The following is a 27626-nucleotide window of genomic DNA, read 5'->3' on the forward strand; positions in this document are numbered from 1 at the left end:
TCCAAAATCCAATCGTAGAACATCCTGTAGAAATTTCTGAACATCCTGTAGAAATTCTGAAACATCCTGTAGAACCCCTGCAGACTTCCTGTAGAAGCTCACAAATGAGGTTTCTTGATAGCCAAACTTTGTGAAACTCTCTAGAAGGGTGTTAGGGACTCCTTAGACCCCCTCTGAACCTTCCCAATCTTTTCCAAGCCTTTCTCCTCCTTGATCCACCCCTGCACAGTAAAAATTCAGTTAAAAGCACACACATGATAATTCAAAAACTTATTCAAAAATACAAAAAGATGTGTTCTTCAGATAGAGATAGCATAGACATGTGCATTTTAATTTTGTAGAAGTAATGGCATCTTTTTCAATAGTTTGCATCCTTTCCTTTGCACCAGTAGGGTTAGTTGGTAGAATTAGGGTTTGCTAGGGTTTGTGTTACTTCTTGGCTTTCAGTTTCTTTCCGCAAGTAGATTAGCTCCCTTTGAGTTAGCCTTCATCCATCAGTTAAAAAGCTTCTTCTAAAAGCTCATAGAAGTTGGCTTAAGCCCCTAGCGGACTTGTGCCAGCTGACCAAGTGACAGCTGCAGCAAGAGCTAGTACTTGTGCATACAACACCGTCGCTTCCAAGTTTGTTACGAAGTACCAGGTAGATAAAAGTAAAGACGGGAGTCCCAGGAGTTGCAGCATTATTGCTGCAATCCTGGAGCCCACCAGATGCAAAGAAAATTTCATGGATTTCTGTATATAAGTAGTGCTCCAACCATTGTTCCTTTGATACTCACGGATTCCTGTTTTCCTGCATCGCAAACTCTTGAATATTTCTATCTAACCACCCTTCAATTTCTTTCTTCATTGGATTCCAGTGGCATGACATCAGACATCCCTTATGCAGATCCCAGTCTTGGCAACATAACCATTTGTTGGCTTATTGGGGCCTGACCCAGGTTCGGAGATGATTTAGCCAAACAAATCTTGGTACTACTGGCCCTTTCAGCGACAGTCCGTGGACTGAGGTCTCACCCGAAGTAGTATGGGAGGGTGCTAGAACCAAGTTTCCACAAGTGGTCCATCGTTTGACCCTGTGCGCACATTGCTACGTGCACTTATCCGTACCTCGCAGCCAGTGATGTTGCCTTTGTGCAACCCTACTCAGGGGCCGAACAGTGTTATTATCCAAATCCTTACTAGGAACCCGATATTAGTTGATTAACTTAGCTTATATGTATGCTTTCATTTATACATAACAATATTCACCATTCATACAAAAACGCATAGTAAATAAACAATATAATTACACTTGATATCAAACATGTAATAACTTAAGAACGGATACACAGAATTCAAATAAAACTTCTCTTTATTATTCTTCTTCCTTGGTTACAGACTCAACTCTGCCCTACGCACTCAGCTGCAGGGGTCCATGCACTCAGTTGCAGACTCTACTAGGCCTTTGCGCACTCAGCTGCAGAGCCTCTTCCTACAACTACGACCCAAGATACTAGACTCTTGCTCTATGCTTCACTATTTTTAAAACTCCATCCATTGGCTAACTAACTGCTTTATAACTTAGAGCCTCGCTCTATTTATACAATTCCATGGTCCGCGGACCATGGGTAGGCCGACACTACATTCAAAACTTAGGTGTTATAGACAATTTTGTGCCTTGCAGCATCAGGCATGAATTGTCAATAATCCAAGGGATCCAAATTCCCTAAACATGATGTTCCTACCCCTAGAGGGACAAGGTCAGCAAACCAACAGCTCTCAGATCAGTTCTCCACCTGAAAACACTCAAAAACAAGCAATCCTGAAATCAAAGCAGGTGCTCCACTAGGCTTCTGCGCTGAAACTCAACTCCTCCATGGTGTCCCTGCGTTGCAAAGCAGGTAGAACAAAGGCCACCTGCGCTGAGCGAGATGGGACAAGTGGCACACTGAGTCATTGCTCTGGAATCTTCCAAAAATGACACTTGGATCAGGGATTTCTCCTTGTGATGAGTCAGAGGCTCTGTTTCTCCAAGTGGAAGCAAGGTTCTCCAAGTGGACTCAAGAACTGAAGATCAACTGAAGAGAGAGAGGACACAAGGTAGCTACACATCAGTTGCAAGCTGACTCATCCTTTCTCAATTCATCTATATATTGAGCTCTCTCCTATGAGCTCAGGAGGCTGGAATTTTGTGCAAAGTAATGCTATGATGTTGGTTTCACTATAGAGCTATTGGGTGATTGCTTGAAGGAGGTGAAGAGGAGAAATTCTTTCTGCTGGGAGGTGTTGCTGGATTGGGGCCTTCAATGGTTGTAACACTCTTAGAACTTTACTTCTTCCATTAATAAAAGCTATTGAGGTTCTTCTATATGCACTTGTTTCAATGATGTATTGTGATAATTGTATATTTGATTTATGCTAATCCTTGAATCAGTTATGATTGCATGCTTCTTGTAGTTTCCTTCTTTGTTATTTTGCAGGATCTCATTGTAGCTGGGCCAGCAAAAGAGCAAGGAGCTGGGAGCAAGCAAGCAAAGAGAAGAGTTTGGATTCGACATTAAGCGCAAGACAACGGTTAGTGCATTTCTTCATTCTCTCTTGCTTTCATAAAGAAGTAAACCTTAAGTAGTTTTTTTTACAGTTGTTGCTGAGGTACTATCACCCTTAGAGTGGGATAGGGTCATCCGAATCGGATACTTTTCCCTACAACAAACTGGCGACTCCGCTGGGGATCGTATCTGTTTGATTGTTTGTAGTATTTTGCTATTCATTTCCTGAACAAAAGAGTACCAAATCGAAAAGCTTTTGACTATATCAAAAGCGAAGTAGAGGGCAGCTACTCTAGCTCATTTCTGAGCATGTTCATGATTTGAAGAGCTGATATACAAGGATCCTTGTAAGCTCTTAGTGATAGCTTTTCATCCTCCTAATCATCCCTTTGAGTGTGCTTGACTGATTGCTTCTGATTTGAGCAAAATCTGTGCATTTTTGAGAAAATTGTGACCCGGAAACTGTGAAAACGCAACTTTCGTTTTCCAAAGCAGGTAGTACACAGGCTACCTGCTTTGCAACGCAGGTCCCGAAGGGGCTACCTGCGCTGAGAGCCAGACTGGCTGAGCAGCACCTGCGTTGGCCCAATTTTGCCTAGTGCAGTTGGGGTTTCCTCCCTTTCTCTTGCCTGTTTTCACTATAGATTTGGCAGCCAGTTACCAGTCTTGTACCAGTTCTGAAACCAACCTTACTTGCCATCATTCCGCCTCTGTTATATAATGAAATTGTACTTGTTCTTTTGTATTTCTTACTTCATTTACAATTTCCCATAATGAAGAGTAAACTAGTCTTGCTTTGGCCTCTTAGATCTGAACCTGTGTTAGGCATTTTGCTGGTCTAAAGAGTTAGCTTGTTTGCTGTCCATAGCTGATTAGTCATTTTACTTTCGTCATTATGGTTTGATTTCATGCATTTCCAGTGATTGAACAAGTAAATCTTAAGGTGTCTTTTGATTTTGGACAAACTTGTTTGTTTTCACTTTAAATCGAAATCAAAGTTATATAACAACTTTCTTTTTGTAACCAATCAACATTAAGAAAGGGAAAAGAAAATACATGCATTGTGCATTTTGCATTTGACTGTTTGCATGACGATTTAGGAAATTTTTCATTAGTGTGTGCTCTATGATCTGTGAGAAAAGATTTGCCTTTCTTCTCCCTCAGTAGTTAAGATTTTCAAAGTTGAAAGATTGAAAAGTTTGCTTCTCATCTTAGACTGCATTCAGGAATTTGTTATATACATCTCGTGGTGATCCTTAAAGGCAAACTGCTAAGCAAGATCAACATTAAAATAAATTCAATTTACATAACAACGCTTTGTAACATAATGCAAACACATAGAGGTCTAGGTAGAGACGTGTTCCGGCGTCGTTAAGCATAGTGACTGTCGATCTCTACGAAGGTGGGTGATTCCTCTTGAGAGTCGGTGGCACTAATACAGACTTGTGCTCCCACGTACCGTCGCGTATATATTGGGAGACCCCTATAGGAACAAAGCCTTTATCCATAGGAAGCCGTGTCGACTGCCCTACTGATCGCGATGCAGTGAACACAGCATTCACGAAGATCGACCACCCGTACCGTAAAACGTATTCTGTGGTTTCGCGAAAAGTTTGGCACACCCTCTGCCTAGATCTCTAGAGCAGTTTCTTTTGGCCCTTTTCAAACTCTATAACTGAAAAGGTCCAACCGAGCATTTGTCACTTCGGGCTCGTTAAAACATCGAAGGAGACTAGAGTCATCTTTAGCTTTTTCTCGACTCTTAAAACATGAAAAAGCAAAGTTGTGTCTAAAGCGTCGTTAATAAAATTTATTTTAAATCGGAACATAATCACCTGTTATTCCCACGTTGATCTTTCAGTTGAAAAAGTATGGAGCCCACCAACCAAGGAAGTAACCTTGGCGGAAGTCCCAATCCCTTCTCCTCTTGGGGAGATGTTGGTGCGCCTCATATGGCCACATTGTCACTTCCAGGATTGACAATTGGCCTACCCGTATGGCTTTTTTCAACTAATGTAGTGCAGATCGCCACTAATCCTGAGTAGTCGAATCAACAGTCAGACCAGTCTAGAACTACCCACCAGCCTTCCACTTCTTACAATACTTCCTCTGATCCTTCATCTTCGCAAGGTAGAGCTGGCAAAAGTTAGCCTCCCATGGAGAAGAAGGAAAAGAAGAAGAGAGAAAAGAAGCAGAAGGGGCCTATGGCGAAGGCGACTGGGGGCAAGCAAAAGACATCTGACAAAAATCCACACACTGCACCGACCGGGCCTAAATCGCCATGTGTCATTTGCAAAGGGACCCACTTCCATCGTGATTGTCCTTGTATTCCCCGGATACTAAGGGACTGGTCCCCCAGGTTGCACAATCCGGTAGCATCAACCTCTGGTAGTCATGTTGATTGCAGTCCATCAACTAGCGAGAGTGAAGGACGAAAAGGGAGACCAAGATCACCCTGTATGTTGTGTGAAGGTGATCATGCCATCCACCGATGTCCATTCTTAGATGAGGCGAAGAGAGTTTTGGAAGATCGTCCGGTATCACCATTACGACTTCCTCCTGGATACCAAAAACTCGTGCCTAATCCCTCGATAGTTGAAAATCCAGCTGGCCCGCTCAAGTGGTCAGCTGAAGTGTCCGTCATTGAGAATGAACCTACTGAATCCAGACCAGACGAAAGTCTAAAGGTCGAAACGGCAGTTGACCCGGTTCTTCCTTCAGAGGTTTCATCCTCAAATGACACCGTCATTGAAGATTCATCTTCGAATGACACCCTCACTGAAGAGAATAAGGATGACACCATCCAGATTCTTTTCATCAACACAGACTCTGATGAGCATCAGGGCAACGCGCCCATTCCTTTATCGCAGGAAGGAACATCGTCAGGGTTGTATCCGGCCGTGTATTCGGTCCCACCACCAAGCAACCTGGTTGTGTCCTTTGATTGGAATCAACTAGCCAGACCCCGGTTACCAGCCAGTATCCCATTCAGAATCATCGTCCAAATCTACGGAATGGTGATGGCTGGAACTATCATTGATGAAGGGGCTTCTGTGAGTATCCTTTCCTCTATTGCTTGGAAAGCACTGGGTTCCCTGGCGCTTTTACCTGAGATGAGAAATCTATCAGGTTTTGATAAAGGAACCAGTCGCCCGTTAGGGATTCTCCCCAATGTCCCCGTTACATTGAAGGGGAAGACAGTTCATATGAACGTCATGGTCGTCCAAGGACCCTTGGTGTATAACTTACTCCTTGGACGAGACTATATATATTGCATGGAGGCGATGGTGTCCTCACTCTTTAGAGTTATGTGTTTTCCGCACGAAGGAAGAATGGTCAAACTCGTAGACCAACTTTCATTTCCAGGATCACGCATCGCAAATAGTCAAATACCGTCCCTTAACGGTTTATTCACTCAAGGAATGCCTCCACCCCCGGTTCTACTTCCTGATGAATGCGAGTGATTCGGAAGAAAGAACTAGGACCCAGGGGGCATGCACCCTGGCCTGCCTTGGGCAGAGGAAACCTTGGGTATAAAGTTAATTTCCGCAGAAGAATATGACTAGTCCGTACCCCGTCCGAAGGAAGGAAGAGAGGGTTGTTCTAGGATAAAATTCTTTTGTCAAAGTTATGTGAGCGAAATAATCGGCTCCCTTTGTCTAGAAATTAGGCTCTCCTGAGGAAGGAGATCCATTTGTGGCGGCAAGTAGCCACCATCTTTAGAGTTCAAGCCTCACCCATTAAAACATATGTTTTAAAGGATAAGTAGGGGCAGCCTCCAAAGAAAGAGATGAAGTTGCTGCAACAAGTAGTCACCATCCTTAGCAACCTAGTAATAGACATCACCGGAAAAAGAGTTTAGTTTGCGGCAACGAACAAAACCATTTTTCGGATAATAAGTAAGAGGACGAACCTAGAAATTATACTTTATACCTGGGGGCATGCGAACCTTTTGGAATGCAAGCACGGGACGACTATTTATTTTTTAAATTTTTAGGTCCTCCCTTTAAACCTGTAGGTCTAACCCGTTAAACTCGTAGGATTAGCCGTTTCCAGCTTGCATAAAGAAAGGATGTGGGGCAAAAGTCAAAACTTGCCAAATTGGAGTAGCTAGTGAGGTATAGCTCCTTAAATAAGAATACCTCACCTGAGGCGTTCCTTGTATTATGACTGGTATATTCGAGCAGTTTTAGCACACAGTTCATGCTCGTTAAAAAATAAACGCAAGATCCGAGCAGTTTTAGCACATAGTCATGCTCGTTAAAAAATAAACATAAGTTGTGAGCAATCTTCCCCTAGAGTTCAAGCTCACCCAGAAAAAATGAACCGGTAAATAACCTTGGTAAATGTAACCTTTGACAGCCATATTAAAGCCCTTGGTCGTGTTTATATGCCATCACCTCCATCCGTTCGTTTGGCCAATCGTTCATCTCCATATGTTTATTTACCCATTTTGAGGAACAGCTGCGAAGAGTGATTTCACTAAGCCATCCTTGTGACACTGCCGTGATTGGAATATTCCAACCTGTACCTGGAATCTGCTGCTGCCCTGTTCATCACTCGTTCCTCAAAAGACGAGTCTTCTTTGAGCTCTTTTCACTGACTCGTAAAATATGAAAAGTTTGCCGAGTTTTGGCCTTCCAGCTCGTTAAAGCGACCGGAAAGCTATCCCTCCTCTAGATTTTAATCTTTTTGGACCTGAGGGATTATTGCACAAAAAGATCGAGCGCTTGTTTTGTTCGGCTCGTTAAAGCAATCGAAAATTCATCCCTTCTGTATTGTTTTATACTTTTTCGGACTTAAGGGATTAGATGACGAAAAAGGAATTCAGGAGTTGACTTTATGTACCTTTTCAGACTCTCTAAAAATGAAAAGGACCGAGTTATCCTTGTTGTTAGACTCGTTAAATTCATTAAATAGCGACAAACTTGTCTTTAGACGAGAACGAGTTTCCCTATCGCTAGGCTCGTTAAAACATAGCGACGGGCTTGCCCGAAGGGCAGGTTATAGAACAAGCATATGTTATCCTCCTCAAGCTTGACAAAAATAAAGAGGTACTGGTCAGCAATGACTGGGGAAAAATTGGGAGAACCTCACAGCTTTAATGGTAGCAAGTCGCTCTTGAACATGACACTTTGTCCTCCGTATCACATCGGGTTGGGTTGTTTCATTCACCGGTCTCATCACCATGGTCCTCGCCACACCATCCACATTTGGGGTAATGCTACCAATCCATCACATCAGTGTCGTTATATGTTCAAGAGATGTTGTTCTGCAAAGAGTCAACCATGTCCCATCCACTGCCATACATTGTCCTTCATCCAGTTCATGACCGCCACCCTGAATCATACATCACAGTTTGTTTTCACCTCATCACAATCACTAGCTCCGTTCCATGTCACTGATGTGGGATTCATTAAGGCCCTCCTTTGACGGATCGCTCCTTGTCGACATCAGCTCATTATCCAAGGAGTTGATCTAGAAACACCCCCTTCAGTACTTTGAAGCTTGCATACCTCAATGGCAAGTTTCTCACTTCCGGCGACAGGTATACATCAATGACCTTCGACCAGAAGATTTTGCATGGTGGTCGACGCCAAGTCCTTTATTCCCACCATGTGAATTGTACTGCCGTACCTTGAGGGTCATCATCCTTATCGGTGATTCCTCTCGCGCTTGTTAACGGTTTACATCATTGACCGGTAATCAAGCGATGTCTTTCCATGTTCGACTTCAAGAAATTCTCACATGGATCGACTTGTACATCGAGTGAAGATCGGAAGAGATTGAAGACCCCGGATCTAGTTTCATCCATCCGGGCTACGATATATATTCAGGATATAAAGACATTTGATGTGTACATCATTGCAGCAGATGATCATCCTTCTCAAAGGATGATAATTTCAGCAGATAATTATCAGTCTACCATCAGACAATCGTCTGTTCTATGTACCAAAATGAATTTATAAAGCTGAGAATGGGAATGCCCGCCTCAGCTAGATCATGAAAAAGTATGAAAAATAATGTATTGTATTGTATCTTATTACAGGACACTTCTCAGCAGATTGAATGAACTTCGGATCCTCCTAATAAAGCATTTCACTCGATAAACGACCTCATACTTTAGGGGGCATCTGTTATAGACAATTTTGTGCCTTGCAGCATCAGGCATGAATTGTCAATAATCCAAGGGATCCAAAGTCCCTAAACATGATGTTCCTACCCCTAGAGGGACAAGGTCAGCAAACCAACAGCTCTCAGATCAGTTCTCCACCTGAAAACACTCAAAAACAAGCAATCCTGAAATCAAAGCAGGTGCTCCACTAGGCTTCTGCACTGAAACTCAACTCCTCCATGGTGTACCTGCGTTGCAAAGCAGGTAGAACAAAGGCCACCTGCGCTGAGCGAGATGGGACAAGTGGCACACTGAGTCATTGCTCTGGAATCTTCCAAAAATGACACTTGGATCAGGGATTTCGCCTTGTGATGAGTCAGAGGCTCTGTTTCTCCAAGTGGAAGCAAGGTTCTCCAAGTGGACTCAAGAACTGAAGATCAACTGAAGAGAGAGAGGACACAAGGCAGCTACACATCAGTTGCAAGCTGACTCATCCTTTCTCAATTCATCTATATATTGAGCTCTCTCCTATGAGCTCAGGAGGCTGGAATTTTGTGCAAAGTAATGCTATGCTGTTGGTTTCACTATAGAGCTATTGGGTGATTGCTTGAAGGAGGTGAAGAGGAGAAATTCTTTCTGCTGGGAGGTGTTGCTGGATTGGGGCCTTCAATGGTTGTAACACTCTCAGAACTTTACTTCTTCCATTAATAAAAGCTATTGAGGTTCTTCTATATGCACTTGTTTCAATGATGTATTGTGATAATTGTATATTTGATTTATGCTAATCCTTGAATCATTTATGATTGCATGCTTCTTGTAGTTTCCTTCTTTGTTATTTTGCAGGATCTCATTGTAGCTGGGCCAGCAAAAGAGCAAGGAGCTGGGAGCAAGCAAGCAAAGAGAAGAGTTTGGATTCGACATTAAGCGCAAGACAACGGTTAGTGCATTTCTTCATTCTCTCTTGCTTTCATAAAGAAGTAAACCTTAAGTAGTTTTCTTTACAGTTGTTGCTGAGGTACTATCACCCTTAGAGTGGGATAGGGTCATCCGAATCGGATACTTTTCCCTACAACATTAGGGTGGACAACCCTATGACTCTAACATACAATTCACGGAGTTTTTACAACAATATTACTCAAAACTTGGTATTTAAGCCCCAATCCATGCTGTGGGGGGATTCCATGCCCAACAGTAACCGAGGAAGAAAACAATAAAGAGAAGTTTTATCTTAATTATGTGTATCTATTCTTGGGTTATTATATGGTTGATATAAATTGCAAATATACTGTTTATTTACTATGCACACTTGTATGAATTATTTATATTGCTAAGTATACTTTACACATGAAAGTAAGCTAAGTTAATCAAATAACAAAGGAATAATAGTAAAGTATTGGGTAATAACAGCGTTCGCCACCCGAGTAGAGTTGCGCGAAGGCAACATCTCAGGCTGTGAGGTATGGGTAAGTGCGCGTAGCGACGTGCATGTAGGGTCGAACCGTGGACCACTTGAACTCATCAAACATCTCCAGGGTGTGGAAACCTGGTTCTAGCACCCTCCCATACTACTTCCAGTGAGACCTCAGTCCACACTCTATGGACTATTTCCAAAAGGGCTAGTAGTACCGGGATTTGTTTGGCTAAATCACCTTTGAACATGGGTCAGGCCCCAACAAGCCAATAAATGGTTATGTTGCCGGGACTGGGATTTGCATAAGAGATGTCTGATGTCGTGTCACTAGAAACTGACAAAGAAAGAAATTAAAGGGTGGTTGGATAGAAATATTCAAGCATTCGCGGCACAAGAAAATAGGAATCCACGAGTATTGAAGGAATAGTGGTTAGAGTGCTACTTATATATGGAAATCCACGATATTTTCTTTGCATCCTTCCCCTCTCAGTTGTACGAGTGGATTGCGAAGCTAGCAGACAGTCAAGGAAGGTGTAGGCTTGACAAACCCATTGCGTGGACTCCAGAGTTGGTGTGCAAACTAGAAGCATCGGAAGATAAGATCATGTGTGCTATGGACCATTGGCTCAATCCAATTATAGGAGGGTTTATCATCGAGTTCGCGGTAGATACTTCAGTCAGCTATAGCGAGGCAGAACAACGCTTCCTCAAAGGACCACGAGGTAAGAAAGTTAAATATTTTAACACTTGGATTAAAATGCTACTATGTGAAAAGCAGGTTATGCAAATAAATTGATGTTTGGGGCTACGCGAAGTGGGAGGTTCTATAGAAATGAAGGTAGCACAGAAAGAGAAACTAGCCCCTTGATTTCGCCTCGGCAAGAAAGCGAGGAAGAGCTCGTAAAAGTTTCACCAAGAAGTGCGATTAGTCTGATAAGGCAGCGAATTCCCCACAGACCACCCCCACCTACACCACCACTAGTTTCACCATCTTCATCCCCATCTCCGCCCACACCACCTTCGCCACCACCACAGTTCAATATGGCGAGCGCAATAAAGTTTTCGGTGTTCAAAGGAGTAGGGAACAAAGATCCGGACCAATTTTGGTTCGTGGTAAAGGCTGTATGGGAAGCACAAGGAGTCATGGATGACAATATAAAGAAGGCAATGCTGGTAAGCACATTATAGGATCGCGCACTGACGTGGTACATTAAGCATTCCAACGACAATCCAAATGCAGGGATCACAGATATCCAAGTTGCGCTAAACAAGGAATTTAGCAGGCCAAAATCAGAGACATAGTCGATTATTGGGTTTAAGGAAATCGTGATGCTTCCAGGTGAGACCCCCTGGGAGCTGGATCAGACACTGAATGGTATGATTCGTGAAGCCAACATGACCTTGACGGATGGGCAACACCGCACATGATTTGTAGCGTCATCAACGCCAATCTAATGATGGCGCTATCACAACAGAAGCTATCCACTCAGGCCGAAGCTTTGGAGATCGCAATGAGACTACACGAGACCCCAATACAAGATCCTAACCTGAGAGTGCAATAGATCCATGCACAGTTGAAAAAATTGTGTCTGGAGATGCAGAGTTTGAAACAGGATAGGACAACTCGCCCAAAGGCATGCGAGGAGGTATGGTGCATAAAGTGCAAAGGCTAGGGACATGATAAGGACCATTGTCTAGTCTTCGCAAACTACCTGGCAGGAGGAGGACCAATGCCATTGAGACCAAAGGCACAAGCAGGACTGAGCGTGACACCTGCATTATGGTGTGCAATTTGTCAGATAGGAGGGAAGCATGCTATAGATAACTACCATCTATTACAGAAGTATACACAGACGTCCCAGTAGTTGTTCTGTAATTTCTACAGATCAGTAGGCCATGATGAGCACACCTATAGAAGTTATGAACTGATGATGGATCAGACCCCTACATATAGAGTTTAGGTCGAAATGCGAGCCCTCAATCAAAATGTAGGGATGGCACACATTGGATTTTAGGGGCGTGGACACAGTTGAGGTGGAATGCGACCAGGAAGGGGACGTAAATAGCTGACTTGTTACAATTGCGGAGGGCCAGGAAATTATGCCTCACGATTGTACAAATCCGATGAGAACATCATGTTTTTATTGTACCCAGTTTGATCATGAGACGGAGGACTGCCCCACACTGATAGCGAGGTTGCGTGATAAAGGAACACTCCAACCTCCACCGACTTGGAACCTGCAAATGATGAGGTCTGCACTGTGTGAAGAGGACCTGAATGTAAATATCATGCTTCGAAGTAGTATTATGATAGGAGACGACAAAGGTAGGCAGCCAGAGGAGAGTTCTTAGGTTTGCAAGGCTCCAACAAAGGAACCCGAGTTCGATTTGGAGCGTGCAAAGGAGACATTCATGGAAGCTAAGAAGAGCTTCACGGAGGCCTCCACTTCAGGTAGTAAAGATAGAATAGAACCGGAGATGGACCCATTAATGCTCACTACCTTTCTGGAGACATGCATGAAGTTGTTGCGTGACAAGAAGGTTTTGAAGGGACTGCAAGAACTCATCACTAGGTGCGCTGGGTCAGGAGAACTACACGTAGTCCAGAAACTCAGGAAGCACACAATGTGAACAAGAAGGGAGATGAGATTGACTGCGCAAATCGGGGAATATGAAATGGATCAAGTGATTTTGGATGTAGGATCGAACGTTTACATTCCGCTAAAGTAGACATGGGAGCGCATGGGCAAGCTCGCATTGCAATGGTCTCCTATTCAACTACGAATGGTAAACCAGCAAAAGATCCTACCGATGGGAAGATTGTAGGGGATAACGGTAGATATCGAAGGTGCCAGTGCACTTGGAGATTTCAAATTTATAGAGATTGTTGATGACAACAATCCCTATCTCGCACTACTAGGAATAGATTGGGCCACTGACATGAATGGAGTAATAAATATAAAGAAGCACAAGATGATTTTTGAGAAAAAGTCACTATGTGTAGTGGTACCTTTAGACCCTGTGGAAGGATCTCTCTACACAGAGCCAGTGCATGATGATGAGAGTGACAACAATATAGAATGTATCTACAAGATAACTACTAGGGAACATGATTGGGTGAATCCTACAACGAATGGCAGGATTTCGTAGGAGTGCAAAAGCTCCTGCACATTAGATTCAGATGAGGAAATAGAACGATGGTAGAACCGGTTACATTAGGTAACCACGCTCAATTGCAACATGATGTTAAGATCACTGTGTTATGTGACAACAGAGGCAAGAGATTTTCCTATGTATGACGGGTTAGGAACAGTGGATGATTTCCTGAACAAATTTGAAAGAGAGGTGCCAGAACAGCAGTGGTTCGATGCTCTAAAATGGGTACTGCGCGCTACGCCTGCAAGGTGGTGGGGTACACACCAGCGGAATTTTAAGGACTAGCGGGGATGTAGAAAGATGATGCACCTACGATTTGGGAAACTGCAGATGCGGCTAACAGATAAATATAATGGACGGGATGATCCACGTGCACACCTCGCGAAATGGGCCAAGGTCTACGGGGAAGAGCCACAACATGAATGGGCGCATTTGTTCTGTCATACCATGGATGTCATACCCATGAATTGGTATACTGAGACGAAACTTCACCATGGCATGAGAAAATGGGATATCCTGCACAAAGGATTCCTGTTAACCTTCATGTTTGAAGATCGGTGGTGGGATACTGTTGATGGTGTGCTACAAGTAGTAAAAGCAACTATCTTCAAGATACCCTAGGAGCCAATGGAAGTGCTTCAGTTGGAATGGGTGACCCAGCTGAGCTGCGCACTGGAGTGTTACAATGTAAATATTGAGGAGGATGATGAGGATCCACGGAAAATTAACAGTCCAGAAACTGAAGGCTATCGCGAGGTTCAAGCACCATTGCTCGAAGATCCTGACATCACCGCACCGCTAAAAACAAAATAGGTAAACATTGGGATGGAAGCTGAACTAAAATATGCAACGCTCAGTGATTATTGGGATGATGCCACGGTGGATAAGGTCACTGAGTTACTCTGTGAGTACCAAGACTTATTCCCGACCAAGATTACAGACTTAAAAGGGATCATTGGCGACTTAGGGATGATGAAGATCACCCTAAAACCCGACGCAAATCCAGTTAAGCAAAGGCCTTACCACTTGAATCTGTAGTATAAGTAAAAGGTCCGCGTAGAACTAGACAAGATGCTCATAGCTGGAATTATTGAGCCGGTGGAAGAATCCGACTGGGTGAGCCCTATGGTAGTATAAAAGAAAAAGCAAAAGGGCGAGAAAAGAATATGTTTGGACCTCAGGAAGTTGAATGATTCCTGTGTACACGACCCATTCCCGACACCATTCATAGATGACGTATTGGAAAATGTTGGTGGACAAGAAGCCTACTCTTTCATGGATGGGTTCTCAGGGTACCACTAGATCAAAATCATGCCAGAAGACAGGAGCAAGATGACCTTCACGATGGAATGGGGATGCTTTCAATACACCGTTATGCTCTTTGGCTTGAAGAACACGCCAGTGATATTTTCGCGCATCGTTGTTGTCGCATTCAAAGAATACACCCACAAGTTCTTGGAGGTATATTTGGATGATTAGACTGTTTGTGGATTGGTTAAGCACCACATAGCAAGTTTATGCTTGATGCTCAATACTTTCCGATGACACCAGATTGCGCTGAACCTTAAGAAGTACATATTCCTCGTTCCCTTTGGGAACCTATTGGGACATGTGGTCTGCAAATAGGGACTGATGGTGGACCTTGTGAATATTGTAGTGATTCTAAATTTGGAAGCACCGCAAAGTGTTAAACAGCTACACGCTACCTTGGGACACACAGGGTAATACAAGAAGTTCATCAAAAGCTATGCCCAAATCATCATGCCAATGGAAAAACTATTGAAAAAGGATGTCACATTTTGCTGGAATGAAAATTGCATGAAGAGCTTGGATGTCCTAAAGGGGAAATTGGCCTTCGCTCCAATCCTGGTCTGAATCCAAAAATGGGATGTGGAGTTTCATGTCCAAGTTGATGCGTCATGTATCACGCTGGGAGCAGTGATCACACAAGAGGGAGGAGAGGGCTTGGATCATCCTATTATGTTTGCAAGTCATATATTGTCCAAAGCCAAGAAGAACTATTCCACAACTAAGCACGAGGGGTCGGCGATGGTGTACACGCTCTAAAAATACCAGCATTATTTGCTAGGAGGACATTTTAAGATGTATACAGACCATTCTGCGCTAAAGTACTTGGTCAATAAACCTGTGTTGGGGGGGCACATATGTAGGTGGCTCTTATTGTTCCAAGAATATGACTTTGAGTTCATGGTCAAACCTGGACGCCTGAACGCAGAACCAGATCGCTTGTCGCGTATTGAGACGGGTGAGGGACCTACTAGTTTGGAGGAAGGATTACCTAACACACAACTCTTTGTAGTGTGTGTCGTGGATGGGAAATTTGAAGATATAATCCACTTTCTGACAATAGGGACTGCACCAAAGGAATACTCCGTCCAACAAAAGAAGGAATTAGTGGTGTGCGTGACGAATTTTTCTATCATCGCGGGCACCTATACAAAATGGGAAATGATGAGATATTGCAAAGATACATACTTGGATTTGAACGAAGTCAGATCCTCGTGGAAGCACATGGGGGCACTGCAAGAGGACACTATGAAAGATGCGCGATCACACAAAAAATTCTTCACGTAGGGTTGTGGTGGCCAACCCTTCACCAGGATTCCAAAGCACACTGTAAGACCTACGATATATGTCAAAGGACCGGAAAATCATCGCGGAGGGATGAGATGCCGTTGAATCCACAAATGACACTACAGCCATTCGAGAAATGGGAAATCAACTTTGTGGGACCTATCAAACCTCAGGGAAAAATGGGCACGCGCTACCTTATCATTGCGATGGAGTACCTGACATGATGGGCAGAAGCGCAATTGGTCAACAACTGCACAGCTGCTACGACTGCGAAGTTTTTGTTTGAAAACATGTTGACCCGATTTGGCTGTCTGAAAATCTTAATGAGTTATCGTGAAACACATTTCTTGAATGAAACCATTAGCGCACTCACATAAGAATTCTAGGTGTATCATCAGAAAAGTACACCGTATCACCCACAAGCCAATGGGACTGTAGAAGCATTCAACAAAATATTGGAGACTGCGCTGACCAAACTATGCAATGCGCAATGAAGCGATTGGGACCTGCACGTACTTGTAGTGCTATGGGCTTACAGGACAACGTGAAAGAAACTGATGGGACAAACACCTTTCCGGTTAGTTTATGGCATGGAAGCTGTCACGCTGATGGAATATATCATACCTAGTGTTATAGACATTTTTGTGCCTTACAGCTATAAGCATTAAATGTCCATAATCTAAGGGATCCAAAGTCCCTAAACATGTTGTTCCTACCCCTAGAGGAACAAGGCTAACAAACCACAGCAATTCACAAAAGTTCTCCACCAGAAACTGCTCAAAAACAAGTCAATTCAGGATCAATTCAGAGGCTCCACTAGCTGTCTGCGCTGAAATGCAGAGATTACACTGGCTAGGTGCACTGCAACGCAGGTAGAAGCACTACCAGGGTGCGCTGAGCGGGAAGTTACAAATGGCAAGTTCATTCAACGAGGTGGAAAGACCCTGGAAGCTTCCAGAATCTTCTCCAATGACACTCGCCTCAATGAATTCGACTAGTGATGAGTAAGAAGCTCTTAGTCTCCAAGTGGAAGCAAGAACTGACAGAGGGAGAGGACACTAGTCAGATCTCAAGCTGACTCATCCTCTCTCCAAACATCTATATATGGATCTCTCCTCCATGAGATCCAGGAGGCTGGAATTTTGTTATTGCAAAGAATTGTTGTTGGTTTGAGATTGGAATCATTGGGTGCTTAATGCTTTGAAGGGAGGTGAAGATAGGAATTTCATTTGCTGGGAGGTAGATGCTGGATTGGAGCCTTCTTGGTTGTATCTCCTCCTAAACCTTGTTATTCATCAATAAAGCTATCTTGGTTTCTCCTATATACTGATGTATCTTTGATGTATGATTGCATTAGTATGTTTAGTTTATTTCTAATCCTGAACTAGTTATGAATATGAATCTATGTCTTTGTGTAGTGTTCTCTTCTTGTGATCTTGCAGGAACCTGTTGAAGCTGGCGAGTGAGAAGGAAAGTAGCTAGGAACCCTCAAAGAGAAGAGAAACCGGATCGAGGGACAAACGGAAGACACTGGTTAGTCCATCTATCTCTCTTCATTCTTAATTCATAAAGGAAGAATACTAGAATAGCTGTTTCTGTTTGTTGCTAAGGCACTGTCACACCTTAGGTGGATAGGATCGTCCTGCATAGGCATTTTTCCCCACAAAAAATTGGTGACTCTGCTGGGGAGATCTGTTTAGTCATTTTATTTGTGTCGCTATCATTGTTTGTTTCATAGACTCAATAGCAACAATCGAACTGCATCTGCTATTCTCAGATGCAAAGTAGACAGTTGTTGCTTTGATCCAATCATTGGATTTGTCTATGACCTGAACAATGGACTCACAAATGATTTGATGATCCTTTGTGATAGATCTTAGCCCTCCCTCAAATCATCCCTTTGATTGTACCTTGCTTGTTGCTTTGATTTGGCCTGAAACTGTAGATTAAATAGCAAACCGTGACCCAGAACCCAGTGAGGAACTCTCGTTTCTCCTTCAGCGCAGACTCTGTGAAGAGGTTCTGCATTTCAACGCAGGTCCCGTGAAGGCTACCTGCGTTGAATGTCAAAACCTCTGTGTTAGGGGTGCGCTGATCCAGTTAGGCCTTGTGCAGCTGGGGTTCTCTGCTCTGTTTTGCCTTGTTTTGATCTCTGATTTTTGCAGCCTGTAACCAGCATAGGTACCTGTCTGATAACTCCTTTTCTATGCTTAAATTCCGCCTCCTTTTGTACAAAAATACTGTGAGTGTTTTTATGTGTTTGTGGTGTCATTTGCAGTTTTCCTTTGCAAGAGTGAAATAGTCATCCTGTAGCCCTTGATTCAGATCTGTTGATTGTGATCTTAGGAGAGAGTTCATTGGCTTTTTACAGTTGATTATACATTTACTTTTGCTTTTGGTTTGAGTTTGTCTCTTTTAAGTGTCGAAACAAGTGTTCATTTCGAAAGTCGTAGAGTGTTGTATTCTCTTCTACCCTTTCTGATTTCGAAAAAGTAAACTTGTTTGTATTTGTCATTTAAAAGCAAATTCAAAGTTGTACAAAAATCTTTCTTTTTAGGAATCAATATTAAGAGAGCGAAAAACAAACACTTGCATTGTGCATTTGCATCTTGATAGTTTACATGCTTGATTTAGGAAAAGTGCATTTAGAGTGTGCTTATTGCTCTTTGAGAAAATATGGTGTCTTTCTTTTCCCTTTGTAGCTAGGATTTTCATTGTTGAAAAAGAGATAAAATTTGCTTATCATCTTTAGACTGCATTTAGGAATTGTATCATACATCTCGTGGTGATCCAAAAAGGCAAACTTCTAAGAAATATCAACCTAAAATAAATTGAATGAACTTAACAACGCTTTGTAACTTAACACACAACATAGAGGTCTAGGCTAGAGACGTGTTCCGGCGTCGTAAAGCCTGGTGACTGTCGATCTCGCTGATGGTGGGTGATTCCTCCTAAGGGACGATAGCGCCAGTACGGATTGTGCTCCCACGTACCGTCGAGTATATATTGGGAGACCCCTATAGGCATAAAACCTTTATCCTTAGGAAGCCGTGTCGGCCGTCCTACTGATCACAATGCACTGAACACAGCATTCAGGAAGATTGACCGCCCGTACCTTAAAAAGTATTCTGCGGTTTTGCAAAAAGTTTGGCACACCCTCTACCTAGAACTTCAGAGCAGTTCCTTTTGGCCTTTTTCAGACTCTATAACGGAAAAAGTCCATCCGAGCATTTGTCACTTCGGGCTCGTTAAAACATCGAAGGAGACTAGAGCCATATTTAGCTTTTTCTCGACTCTTTAAAATTGGAAAAGCAAGTTGTGTCTAAAGCGTCGTTAAAATTTATTTTAAACGGAACAATCACCCCTTTTTCCTGTGTTGATCTTTAGGTTGAGAAAATGGAGCACACCAACCAAGGAATTCCCCTTGGTGGAAATCCTAGTCCCTTCTCCTCTTGGGGAGATGTTGGTGCGCCCCATATGGCCACATTGTCGCTTCCAGGACTGACGATTGGCTTGCCGGTCTGGCTCTTCTCAACCAATGTCGTTCAGAACACCACTATTCCTGAACAGTCGAATCAACAGTTAGACCAGACCAGAGTTACCCACCAGCCTTCTACTTCATCTAATTCTTCCTCTCCTCCTTCCTCTTCGCTTGACGGAACTGGTAAAACAAAAAACCAAGTTCCTAAGGAGTAGAAGGAAAAGAAGAAGAAAGAGAAGAAGAAGAAGGAGCCAAAAGCGACTGGGGGCAAACAAGTGTCGTCTGACAAAAATCCACACACAGCACTGACTAGGCCTAAATCACCATGTGTCATATGCAAGGGAGACCACTTCCACAGAGATTGTCCCTGCATCCCTCAGATACTAAGGGACTGGTCTCCCCGTTTGCACAATTCGGTGGCGTCAACCTCTGATAGCCATGTTGACAACACACCGTCAATTAGTGAAAGTGAAGCCACAGGACAGAGAGGGAAAGCTAGATTTCCCTGCAAACTGTGTGAAGGCGACCATGCCATCGACCGTTGTCCCTTCTTAGACGAGGCTAAAAGAGTTTTAGAAGATCGCCCGGTTTTACCAGCGCGACTTCCTCCTGGCTATCAAAAACTCCTGCCAAGTCCTTCACCAGTTGAGAACCCGGCTGGCCCGCTCAGGTGGTCAGCAGAAGCACCTATCATTGAGGATGAACCATCTGAATCCATACCTGACGAAAGTCAAAAGGTTGAGGCGGCAGTTGACCCGGTTTTGCCTTCAGAGGCTCTATCTTCGAATGATACCATCACAGAGGAGAATAAAGACGACACCGTCCAAATTCTCTTCATCAACACAGACTCCAACGAACAAGGGGGAAATTTGCCCATTCCTTTATCGCAGGAAGGAACTTCGTCAGAGTCATACCCGGCCGTATATTCGGTCCGACCACCAAGCAACCTAGTTGTCTCCTTCGACTGGAACCAACTAGGCAGACCCCGTTTGCCAGCAAGCATACCATTCAGAATTATTGTCCAAATATACATAATGGTAATGGCTGGCACCATCATTGATGAGGGGGCATCTGTGAGTATCCTTTCCTCTATTGCTTGGAAAGCGCTTGGTTCGCCAATGCTTTTGCCTGAAATGAGGAATCTGACAGGCTTTGATAAAGGAACCAGTCGACCTTTAGGGACCCTCCCCAATGTGCCTATCACATTGAAAGGGAAGACCGTTCAAATGAACGTGATGGTTGTTCAAGGACCCTTGGATTATAACCTACTCCTTGGACGAGACTATATATATTGCATGGGAGCCATCGTCTCCTCACTCTTTAGAGTAATGTGTTTTCCGCACGAAGGAAGAGTGGTCAAGCTCGTGGACCAGCTTTCATTTCCCGGATCACGCATTGCAAATAATCATATACCATCCCTAAATGGTCTCTTCACGCAAGAAATGTCTCAACCCACGGTCCGTCCTCCCGATGAGCGCGAGTAATTCGGAAGGATATGACTGGAACCCAGGGGGCATGCGTCCTGGTCTGCTTCAGCAGGAAAACTCTGGGTATAAGGTAGGTTTCCGCGGGAGAATATGACTAGTCTGTACCCCGCCCATGCTGGAAGAGGGTTATTCTAGAATAAGATTCTTTTGTCAAAGTTATGTGAGTTGGCAGACGAAGTCTCTCACCTTTGTCTATTTCGGTAGACATTGCCGAAGAAGTGTTTTGTTTGAAAGATTAATAGAACAATCTTTGGGAAACCTGAAAGAGGTAGGCCTTTCCTGGTAAAACGAATGTTTTATCTGCAAATTGAGGGGTAACCTTGAAATCGTACTTTATTCCTGGGGGCATGCAAACCTTTTGGAGTGCAAGAAAGGGGCGACTATTTATTTTTTAAATTTTTAGGTCCTCCCTTTAAACCTGTAGGTCTAACCCTTTAAACTCGTAGGATTAGTCGTTTCCGAACTTGCATAACGAAAGGATCCGGAGAAAAGCTTTGTAAGATCTAAGCTCCATAAAAAATAGCATCTTCAATGAGACATTCTTATCATATGACTGGATTAATCGAGCAGTTTTAGCACACAGTTCATGCTCGTTAAAAAATAAACGCAAGATCCGAGCAGTTTTAGTACATAGTTCATGCTCGTTAAAAAATAAACATAAGATTGAGCAGTGTTTTTCCGCGTTTAAGCTCGTTAAAAAATGAACTATCTTCTGGTAAATAACCACCGTGAATGTAACATTATCAGCCATTAAAGCCTTGGTCGTGTTTGCACCGTCACCTCCACTTTTCCATTGGCCGATCATTCACCTCCATATGATTGTTTACCCATTTTGAGGAACAACTGCGAAGAGTGATTTCACTAGCCATCCTTGTGACACTGCTGTGATTGGAAAATTCCAACACGTACCTGGAATCAGCTGCTAACCCGTTTTATCACTCGTTCCTCAAAAGACGAGTCTTCTTTAAGCTCTTTTCATCTGACTCGTAAAATATGAAAAGATTGTCGAGTTTTGGCCTTCCAGCTCGTTAAAGTGACCGGAAGAGCTATCCCTCCTCTAGATTTTAATCTTTTTGGACCTGAGAGATTATTGCACAAAAAGATCGAGCGCTTGTTTTGTTCGGCTCGTTAAAACTATCGAAAACTCATCCCTTCTGTATTGTTTTATACTTTTTCGGACTTAAGGGATTAGATGACGAAAAAGGACTTTCGGAGTTGACTTTATGTACCTTTTCAGACTCTCTAAAAATGAAAAGGACCGAGTTATCTTTGTCGTTAGACTCGTTAAAAGCATTAAATAGCGACAAACTTGTCTTTAGACGAGAACGAGTTTCACTATCGCTAGGCTCGTTAAAACATAGCGATGGGCTTGCCTGAAGGGCAAGTTATAGAACAAGCATATGTTATCCTCCTCAAGATTGACAAAAATAAAGAGGTACTGGTCAGCAATGACTGGGGAAAAATTGGGAGAAACTCAAGAAAACTTTGATGGTAGCAAGTCGCTCTTGAACATGACACTTTTCCTCCGTACCACAGTCGGGTTGGGTTGTTTCATTCACCGGTCACATCACCATGGTCTCGCCATACCATCCATATTTGGGGTAATGCTACCGATCCTTCGCATAAGTGTCGCCATATGTTCAAGAGAAGTCGTTCAGAGAAGTCACCTGTGTCCCATCCGCTACTATACATTATACTCTTTCATGACCGCCACCCTGAATCATATGTCATCAGATCGTTTTCACCTCCATCAAAATCATTAGCTCCATTCCATGTCATCGATGTGGGATTCATTAAGGCCCTCCTTTGACAGATCACTTCTTGTCGACATCAGCTCATTATCCAAGAAGTCGATCTAGGAACACCCCCTTTAGTACTTTGAAGTTTGCATGCCTCAATGGCAAGTTTCTCACTTCCGACGATAGGTATACATCAATGACCTTCGACCAAAAGATTTTGCGTGGTGTTCGACGCCAAGTCCTTTATTCACACCACGTGAATTGTACTGCAGTACCTTGAGGGTCATTATCATTATCAGTGATTCCTCTCGCGCTTGTTAACGGTTTACCTCATTGGCCGGTAATCAAGCGATGTCTTTCCATGTTCGACTTCAGAACATTTCTCACATGGATCGACTTGTACTTAGAGTGAAGATTGGACGAGATTGAAGACCCCGGATCTAGTTTCATCCATCTGGGTTGCGATATATATTCAGGAAAAATAAAGACATTGACATGTATAGCATTGCAGCAGATAATCATCCTACCAAAAGGATGATGATTTCGTCAAAATCATCAGTCTACCATCAGACGATTGTCTGTTCTATGTACAGAAAAATGAATTTATAAAGCTGAGCATGGGAATGCCCACCTCAGCTAGATCATGAAAGCAGTATGAAAATAATGTATTGTATTGTATTGTATTACAGGTCTCCTCCCAACATTGAAAGAACTTCGGATCCTCCTAATAAAGCATTTCACCCGATAAACGGCCTCAAACTTTAGGGGGCAACTGTTATAGACATTTTTGTACCTTACAGCTATAAGCATGAAATTTCCATAATCTAAGGGATCCAAAGTCCCTAAACATGTTATTCCTACCCCTAGAGGAACAAGGCTAACAACCCACAGCAATTCACAGAAGTTCTCCACCAGAAACTGCTCAAAAACAAGTCAATTCAGGATCAATTCAGAGGCTCCACTAGCTGTCTGCGCTGAAATGCAGAGATTACACTGGCTAGGTGCACTGCAATGCAGGTAGAAGCACTACCAGGGTGCGCTGAGCGGGAAGTTACAAATGGCAAGTTCATTCAACGAGGTGGAAAGACCCTGGAAGCTTCCAGAATCTTCTCCAATGACACTTGCCTCAATGAATTCGACTAGTGATGAGTAAGAGGCTCTTAGTCTCCAAGTGGAAGCAAGAACTGACAGAGGGAGAGGACACTAGTTAGATCTCAAGCTGACTCATCCTCTCTCCAAACATCTATATATGGATCTCTCCTCCATGAGATCCAGGAGGCTGGAATTTTGTTATTGCAAAGAATTGCTGTTGGTTTGAGATTGGAATCATTGGGTGCTTAATGCTTTGAAGGAAGGTGAAGATAGGAATTTCATTCGCTGGGAGGTAAATGCTGGATTGGAGCCTTCTTGGTTGTATCTCCTCCTGAACCTTGTTATTCATCAATAAAGCTATCTTGGTTTCTCCTATATACTGATGTATCTTTGATGTATGATTGCATTAGTATGTTTAGTTTATTTCTAATCCTGAACTAGTTATGAATATGAATCTATGTCTTTGTGTAGTGTTCTCTTCTTGTGATCTTGCAGGAAGCTGTTGAAGCTGGGCGAGCGAGAAGGCAAGTAGCTGGGAACCCTCAAAGAGAAGAGAAACCGGATCGAGGGACAAACGGAAGACACCGGTTAGTCCATCTATCTCTCTTCATTCTTAATTCATAAAGGAAGAATACTAGAATAGCTGTTTCTGTTTGTTGCTAAGGCACTGTCACACCTTAGGTGGATAGGATCGTCCTGCATAGGCATTTTTCCCCACAACACCTAGTCTACACATAGCAGCACTCACAGGGATGATGGACTGCGAAGCTCTAGAGGAAAGGCTCGCGCAATTAGAAGAACTTGAGGAGGAACTTTTCTTGACTGGTTTTCATCAGCAGGTACAAAAGAAATGTGAAAAGGCCTAGCACGATCACCATATTAAGCTGCGCACCTTCAAGGTAAACGACTTAGTGTTGTTGTATGATAGTAAGTTTGAAAAATTTCTGGGAAAATTCAGAATGCATTGGTTGGGACCATACGTGGTTAAGGAAGGTTACAGACGGAGGTGAAGTCTAGCTAGTCAAACTAAATGGATAACCCTTCCCAGGAAAAGTGAATGGCGGCCGCTTGAAGCCCTACACGGGTGGGTCGACTATATGACTAGTTGGAAAAAGCACAGTCTTCGAGCTCCAAGGAGCCAAACAAAGACGTGGGACTATAAACATATGCAGTAGATACCGGTACATATCTATGGAAACAGTTCAGACACAGAGGTCTCAGAAAAGCGGATGCAGCAGATTCAGTAAGTAGTAGCTCAGTGTGCTACTAACCTCAAGACGGTTCGAGAATAGTTGGAGGGACTCCGCACCAAGATCGCCACACCGACAGAGTTACTCGAGGGCGAGTCATGATGTTTGTGTTGGGGGCCTGTTGGGCATGGAATCACCCCAAGGTATGTTTTGGGGCTCAAAATTTTTGACCCAATACTGTTGTAAAGACTCTGTGAATTTCGGCGTGGAGCGCGAAATGTATGATAGAGTCACAGGGTTGTCCACTAGTCTTGTAATGTAATATCAGCCTAACCATGGTCTGTGGACCATGGGATTGTATAAATAGAGCGAGGCCTTAAGTGTAAAAGAGAACTAACTAAGAAAGCATAGAAAAGTAGGAGCAAAGAGAAAAAGTCTAAGTGTCTAAGTATGTCTTGAGTCATAGAGTAGGAGAAGGCTTTGCAACTGAGTGCACAGAGGCCTAGTAGTTTGCAGCTGAGTGCGCGGACCCCTGTAGCTGAGGGCGTAGAGTGGAGTCGAGTCTGTAACTGAGGAAGAAAATAATAAAGGGAAGTTCTATCCTAATTCTGTGTATCTATTCTTGGGTTATTACATGGTTGATATAAATTGCAAATATAATATTTATTTACTACGCACACCTGTATGAATGATTTATATTGCTAAGTATACTTTATGCATGCAAGTAAGCTAAGTTAATCAACTAGCAATGGAATACTAGTAAAGGCTTGGGTAATAACAATGTTCAGCACCCGAGTAGGGCTGCATGAAGGCAACATCTCAGGCTGCAAGGTATGGGTCGAACTGCAAACCACTTGAACTCATCAGACATCTCCACAGTGTGGAAACCTAGTTCTAGCACCCTCCCATACTACTTTGGGTGAGACCTCAGTCCGCGCTCTGCGGAATGTTACCGAAAGGGCCAATAGTACCGGGATTTGTTTGGCTAAATCACCTCTGAACCTGGGTCAGGCCCCAACAAGCCAACAACCTAAGATATACAAATTGGACCAAAGGATCAGTCAGATTTCCCCTAACTATGATCCAAGTTTCAACTTTTGGAAATTCCCAAAAGAAAATTTATAACATAAATTCCAACATGACCTATTTAAAGAAGAATTTAGGAATCCTATTTTACTCAACCAATGTTGTTACAAGATTTAATACATTTAAAAAGATACATCAAAATATTATCACCTAAAGCCATGATAAATTTTCTAAAAGGTAAATGAATGTACATATAAACTATTTGAAAAGAGTATGAAATAATGATGAATAAGATATACTTATATTGAGTCAAACCTTTTTGGAATTTGGAACTAAATAAGGGTGAACCAGTCTCCACACAACCATAGGCTCAAATATGATGCAATATTTCTCATAGCTGGCCACCCCTAAGCCAGATCTTGATTCCTTAAGGAAGAAACTAAACACATTGATTTAACACACAATTTTCATACTAGATTTAACATAACAAGTGAAGGCCGCTCTCCTCCACACACAAGAAATAATCTTAGTGTTTAGCCTTTCCAGTCCTTTACTAGGCCCATAAAAATTCACAAATGATAATGCAAGTCTATAGAGCACAAGAGAATCCTTCTTTTATCTCTGTAGTCCCTCAACCCTCCCTTCTACAGTGCTCCTTGTGCCACAAACAAACATGACAACTCCCAATCCTCAAAGCCATTTATTCCAAGGAAAAGACACTATAACACATTCAATTTTTGTGACACAAGCTATCACCAATTATCATGCCAATTCAGATTTCTGAGTGAGAGAGAGAAAAATGAGTGTATGAGAAGAATAATGGATTAATTCTCAGAACAAAAATGAAAAAAGAAAAATCTCGTTGATGGATTTTCTCTTTTGATTTTTATAAACACACCTTGAACTTTCATCTTCTTGTTGTGCTAAACAACAACCCCCCATTTCTTATAAAATATTTATATAAAATTTTAAATAAGAAATGGGTCCCTTTAAATCAACTTAGGTAAGATTTGAGTGTTAATAAATAAAATCGGTATTAAACCATCATAAGGGAAAACCCTTATGAAAAGGCTTAAGGTAAATGAATTATTATAAAATCCTTTTGAATGAAAATAAAGCGTGACTTTTAAAATATTATAAAACTCTTTGTTATTGTGATAAAGTGATTGGAAGATCGCATATCGCAAAGACAAAGGAAACATACGCAAAAGCCATGAAGACCCTTATCCATTCTCTCCTATCCGAAAAGGCAATCGCAATTGGGAATCAGAGAAGCCAAAAGCCAAGCACAATATAATCAAGCCCCTTAATTCCTCCAATGTGATAAAGCATATCGCAATCTGCAAATTAGCGATGACAACAGCAAGCCAACACATAAACAAGGAATGTTAGAAACCTCCGATGCGATAAAGCATATCGCAATCGATAATCAGCGAAATCACATTGAAAAAATAAGAAAGCCTGAGTCCATTCCCGATTGCAATTATTAATAAGGCACACATCTCGAAAATGTATTTAAAATGATTCACATGCATTATATCACCTTTCGGCAATTAGAGATATTTAAAGCAAGTATTAAAGCCTGCACCTTGACATTCCCGATCATCGAGTAGCGATTTATCATTGGTCATCTATCAAAGAAATCTAAGGCATGCTTGAATTAATAATTCAGCATATAAACGACATGATGGGCATTTAAAACAGTCTTTACCATGATTGACAGGTTAAACGGATATTCAATGAAGCAGTTAAGGGTAGATCTTTTCTTTAGATTTCATCCACGACAAACTTTAACTATATTCCATT

Source organism: Pinus tabuliformis, chromosome 5_1, assembly GCF_031772625.1.
Source record: "Pinus tabuliformis cultivar Carrire ecotype Pingquan chromosome 5_1, CPIR1, whole genome shotgun sequence".
Lineage (NCBI taxonomy): Eukaryota > Viridiplantae > Streptophyta > Pinopsida > Pinales > Pinaceae > Pinus > Pinus tabuliformis.